Genomic DNA, 6,203 nt, shown 5'->3' with positions numbered 1-6,203 from the left:
ATAGATAATAGATAATTATAATTATATAGGAGATTTACTATAAGAACTGACTCATGCAGTTATGGAGGTCAGAAAGCCAGAGCCCCAAGAAAGCCAGTGGTGTCGTTCAGTCTGAGGCCTGAGAATTAGAGGCGCCAACGTGTAAATCCTGCTCTGAGTCCAAAACCCTGGGGACCAGGAAACCAAGGTCAGAGGGCAGAGATGGATGCCGAGGCTCAAGCCCAGAGAGCCAGTTTGCCTTTGCTCCACTTTTTCTTCTATTCAGGCCCTCAACCGAGTGGCTAATGCCCACTCGCATCGGGGAGGGTGATCTTTACCCAGTTTATTGATTTTAAATGCTAATCTCTTCCAGAGACATTCTCACAGACACACCCAGAAATAATGTTTTGCCAGTCAAACTGACACTTAAAATTAACCATCACAGATATGGAGGCTGTTATGTTTTAAGTGGAACCAAAATGTGGAAAAGCAGAGGGAGCAGTGTGCAGAAGCAAGAATACAAATGTATCTGGCCTGGGAATCCGACGAGGGAAAGAACGGCTTTCCTGAGTCATCATCCGGTTGGTGAGAATGTGGATGGAAGCAGAACACAGGAACAGCAGCCACGAGGCGGACCTCCTAAATGCCTGGGGAAGCACTGCCCGAGTGGGAGGCGAGAGAGAGACAAGAACGTGGGCTCTGGAGGCAGACTGCCGGCAGGAATTCTGACTTTGCCACCTCCTGGCTGGGTGATCCTCTGCAAGCAGCCTAATTCCACCGCCCCCGCCTCAGTTTTCTCATCCATAAAATGGGATTAAGAAAGATATCTCATAGTTATTAGAAAGGTTAAATGAGTCACTATGCCTGGCCATAGGATGCACGCAATAAATAAAAATCGATAACAATATAGCAGCGTACTTTGAGGTAGAGTTAAAATTAGCCACAGATTTTTTAAAGCTCCTCCCACTGATGGGTGGGGTCTGTGTTTCCCGCCTTGACAGTAGGTGGGGTCTGCAGCAACTTCACTAATAGGATGCGAAGAAGCGCGGCTGAGCTCGTTTCTGGCCCCAGCCATCAGAACTGGCAGCTTCTCCTTCCTGTCTCTCATCACGTTCTCTCTGGGAACCCTGAGATGTCCTGTTAGCTCCTGTGACTTTCATGCTGTAGGACCAGATGGAGAGGCCCAGCGGAACCGTCCAGCTGCCCCTGTCAGCGTGCCAGGCACGGGCTTGGAGGAACCATCTCGGAAGTGGGTTCTCCAGCCTAACCACTCTCGCTAGAAAGAGACCAGCTGCACAACTATGCCCTTCCCCAATTCCTGACCCACAAACTCATGAACAAATTAAAACGATTATTTCAAGTCATTAAGTTTCAGAGTAGTTCTGTTACTTAGCAACAGATAATCACAACACTGATTATGAAAATCTAAACATGTTAAATGAGTTGGGAAAGGGTGGGTAGCCTCCAGCCTGGGGGAGGGAGATGATTCATATTGTAAATGAAGTCTTTGTTTCACCGAGTGTTCTATAATAAGAGCTTCCTTGTCTGTGCGAAAGCTGTTTACTTCCTTATTTACTATTTTAGAAAGAATGAGGAAAAGGAATGAGTGCCCCCAAGGGAGTCTGAGTTGAAATCATCTAGCGAACCCCTTCCTTTACAGAGCCAGGACCTCAGGCCTGCAGAGGCGGGAAGGTGCTCCAGGTCCCAGGGCAAGTCGTGGGGAAGCCAGACCTGATCTCCACATTAGTCTCAAACCAGCACTTTAAAAATAGTATTTCATTTCTTATTCTGTTTAATTTTTTTGTTGAACTGCTTTGCAGGAACAAATCTGTTTTGTGATATATGTCCATTTTACATATTCAATGTGTATTGCGCATCCCTAGGAAAGGTCTGAAACGGAATTTCACAGGGGTCTGTAGAATACAGAGGCCAAATTGTGGTGTATTAATTGCAAAACGATGAAATTCTTTATCCTTTTTAGATTCATTTATAATGCTAAAATAATGGCTCTTATTATAACTTTGTCTGTATTCCATCAACCTGATGATTACCCTTACACATGTCACACCCTCAGGGTGAGTCACCCCCCAACACTGAGCAGTTTAAATGAAATGCACATTACAGTTCAGAGGACACAAACTTTTTAAAATGGTGACTGAAAAATTTGGATTGCAACCATTCTTTGAAGATGTGTCTTTTTACTGAAAACAAATGACTTTTAGTTTTCTGAAAATGTAAAGTGTTTTTTTTTCTTTTGATGTGTTTGATAGTCTCTTAAAAACTGACGCAGGACTATATTAGAAAATGTTAAGCTTAAAATAATCTCAAAGAATTACTTTCTTTTTTTCCCTTAAATTGTTATTTATTTTATTATAAATTAACATTTTTTTTTCTTTAAATTGCTGTTTTTCACATCCCTCGGTAAGGCCTCACGACTGGTCATGAGGTGTGAATAATTTAGGAGGGGTTGAGGCTTCTGGAAGCCACCCATCAGCAGCCAGAGGAATCGTTTTAATCAACCATGTCATTCTCCTGCTCAATACTATCCATGTGCTTCCCATATAAACCCCAGCCGCTACCATGGCCTGTGAGGCCTGCACGCCCAGGCCCTGCCTCTCTTTCTGAATTCATGGCTCCTTCACTCACCACGGTGTGGCCACACTGGCCTTTTTTAGTTTTTAATTTGTCAGTTCTTCAAATATGAAAAACTTCTAAAATCAATTATGGCTATCATTTGTTGCATACCTCAAAACTTAATGGCTTAAACAACAATCATTTATTTCACTCACGCATCTGCAATTTGGGCCGTGTGTGGTCAGGGCTGGAGGGGAGTGGGGGTGGGGCTCGTCTCTGCTCTGCAGGCTGGGGCAGTGCATCTGAGCACTGGAGGACCTGCTTCCAAGAGGAGCCCCTCAGATGGCTGGGAAGCAGGCCCTGCTGTCAGCTGGGAGCTCGACTGGGCTGGGGGCCAGAAGCCTTGATTTCCCTCCTCGTGAGTCTCCCCATGAGGCCTCTGTTTCTGCAGAATATGGTCTTCGTGTTCCAAGGGGGAGAGCCTGGAGAGAGAGCCCACAGGAGCAGTGTCATCCACTGTGACCTAGCTTTAGAAGTCACCAGTGTCACGTCTGCCTCATTCTGGTCATCGAGGCAGACACAAAGTTGTGCCCAGGGTCAAAGGAAGAAGCATAAACCCCACCTACCTCTCGATAGGGACTGACAAAGGTCTGGAAGAGTCAGTGGGACCGAAAATATTGTCACAGCTATTTTTAGAAAATACAGTCTTCCATAACGGCCTTCACTGATTGTGTGTGTGTGTGTGTGTGTGTGTGTGTGTGTTTAAGTCCTGTGTGTATATGAACACTAGATAATAAGCTCTCTCTAAAAGTAACAGTCTTTTCTTATGTGACTGACTGCATACTCTAGCATTTCTAAAACAGTATTTTACAAGGAGCTAATGTTTAATTTTCACCTGATTTTATGTGAGTCATAAGATACCCATGGTTGGACAAACAATTTTTAAAGAATTAGAACCCCCAGATGCATCTTATCTTAAAGTCACACTGTGCAATTTTGTCTTTCTTGGATTATTCAGGAATCACTTTAGAACCCTACAGTTCTTCCAGGTCAATGGGACGAGTTTCAACCATTGCATTCAAAGAAAATGTAAAATGCTGATCCTTTACACTTCCTGTCGGTATGTTTCGAATGGAAATAAGAAAAGTGGAGTCTTCCCTTTAGTGTACTGATATCTTTAGTTAACACACTAGGACTCTACTGTGATAGACTCGGGATTCAGAAGAGAAACTACAAGCCAAGCCTTGAGGTCAAAGGACACAGTATCTAAGATTTCATTCTGCCTAAATCAGATGATAATATTTCAGAAATTGTAAACACTTAAAGTATTGATAAAATGGATCATCGGGCTTGCTTGGACCTTTCAATGTGGTGGAAAGTTTGATAAAGACATGTGCAATAAACATAAAAAGAAGCAACCGTCCTGCATATTTTATTCAAAAACGTTGAAGCACCACATTAAAAGATTACAGGAGCATTCCACTGTGAGTTTTCTCACATTGGAACTGAAAAAAGGGATTATTCTTGAAATAATTGCAAATAAATTAATTAGTTCAATAAACTTTCTTGTATCAAAAACAGGAATAAAGAATGGTAACAACTACATTTCTATCAATAAGTACCTTAAACGGAAAAGAATTAAGTGCTCTAACCAAAAGATAGAGTGGCTGGAAAGATAAGAAAACAAGACCCCTACGTATGAAAAAGAAGGGGATGGAACAAGATATCGCTTTGATGGACCTAGAAGATATTTAAGTCAGACAAAGGTAAACACTATATGATTTCACTTATATGCAGAATCTAAAGAATAAAAAGAACAAACTAATTAAAAACAGACTCACAAATATAGTGGACACTTTGGTGTTGGACAGAGGGGAAGGGGGTTTGAGGGGCTGAGAGAATGGGGTAAAGGGCTAAAGAAGTACAAATTAGTAGCTGCTGGATGGTCATGGGAATGGGGAGCACAGCATAGGGAATGCAGTTAGCGTTAATGCATTGGCTAGGTGGAGGGTCAAGGGAAGGAGGGAGCAATTGAGGGGATCATTTTATTAACTATATAGATGTCTAACCAATGTACTGTATACTTGAAAGTAAATTAAAAAAATAAGCTTTCTGCATTCCCATGAAGTCTTTCATGAACTCTCAAAAGTACATGGAACCTGATGAAAGGCAATTGCTTAACTATAAATTATATTTCCCTACTACTTTGTCTTTGGCTAAATAAAAGCAGGGTAATATGTTTGAATGATTAAAAGGTCACCCAGACAGGGTGATAATGTGTTGAAAACCAGAGAAGAGATGACAGTTCTGGGTCGGCAATCCAGAAACTAGCTGTGCCTTGGTCTCCACGTTCTAGCTCTGTTACTGGGGTGCTGTTTGGCCTTGGGCAAGCCACTGCCCTTCCAAGCCTCAGTTTCCTCTTTTATAAAACGGGCGCACTTGCCTGTTTCAGAGATTGGTGTGAGGAGCTGAAGTCTAGGGCCTGCACACCTGCTTTGGTCTCACACTCGACCAAGATCAGAATACCCTGGAGGGCTTGTTACGACTCAGGTTGCTGGGCACTGGCCCGAGCTTCTGCTCCAGCAAATCTGGGGTGGAGCCCAAGAATTTGTGTTTCTAACACGTTCCGAGGTGCTATTGGTTTGGGACCACCCTTTGAAAAACATTGGTCGACATCACACCAGGCTAGTTGATGACTCTGCCTGGTGCGTGTGTATGCCTTCTCTTCTTGTAAGGGCATCTAACATGTTGGATTAAAGGGTCACCCTACTCTAGTGTGACCATGTGACCTCAACTTACATCTTAATCATATCTACAAAGACCCTCTTTCCAGATAAGGTCACATTCTGAGGTCTGGGGGTTAAAACTTCAACATACCTTTTTGGGGGACATAATTACCAATAACACCCTCCATCTCCAGTGAAAGCTTTCGGCTGACCACAGCCCTGGCCGTCATCTTGACTGCAGCCTCATGAGAGACCTTGAGCCAGAACCACTCAGCGAGTCCGCTCCCAGATTTTTGATGGACAGACACCATGTGTTAGTCGTGTCCGTGATTGTTGTAAGCCACTAAGGCTGGAGGTAACTGTGTGGGAACAGGCAGCTAATACAAGGAAGGAGACTTGGCAATGAAAGACTGAAGGCTTCCACAGCAGTCCTGCTCACAGATCCTCATGTCACATCAGCATTTGTTTTCGATCTGGACATTTTTGCACGACATTTCATACTAGTAAAACTTTTTTAAAAAGTTCTGCAATGTATAAATCCATTTGGTTGAGAAAACATTTATTTAGTTTGAGCAGTTCTGAATTTCAATTGCAAATCCAAGCGGCTGAGTCACCATTGTGCCTCTCTGAGCAGAGCTTGGGTGCCAGGCCACCACAGAGTCTACCGACCTGCATTCTGACTGGCTGGTCTTTGGCCAGGTGCCTAATTCTGGTCCAGTGTGCAATGGTCACAAGCTACTAAGCAGGGCTACCTGTGGGTAAGGGGTGGCCCAGGTGGGTTTCCCACAGCAGGGGCTGCCTCCAGGCTCACCCCTCAGGCATGAGGGCCGAACGATCTGCATGCAGGGCATGGTTTGCCTCCTCTAGAAACAGGCCTTTTTTAAGTGCAGTGTGAACACAGCTCATTTGTCTCTCACTTCCTCT

This window comes from Pteropus alecto, unplaced genomic scaffold (assembly GCF_000325575.1).
Source record: "Pteropus alecto unplaced genomic scaffold, ASM32557v1 scaffold92, whole genome shotgun sequence".
Classification (NCBI taxonomy): domain Eukaryota; kingdom Metazoa; phylum Chordata; class Mammalia; order Chiroptera; family Pteropodidae; genus Pteropus; species Pteropus alecto.
The sequence above is the reverse complement of the archived record's forward strand: the minus strand, read 5'-3'. Positions refer to the sequence as shown.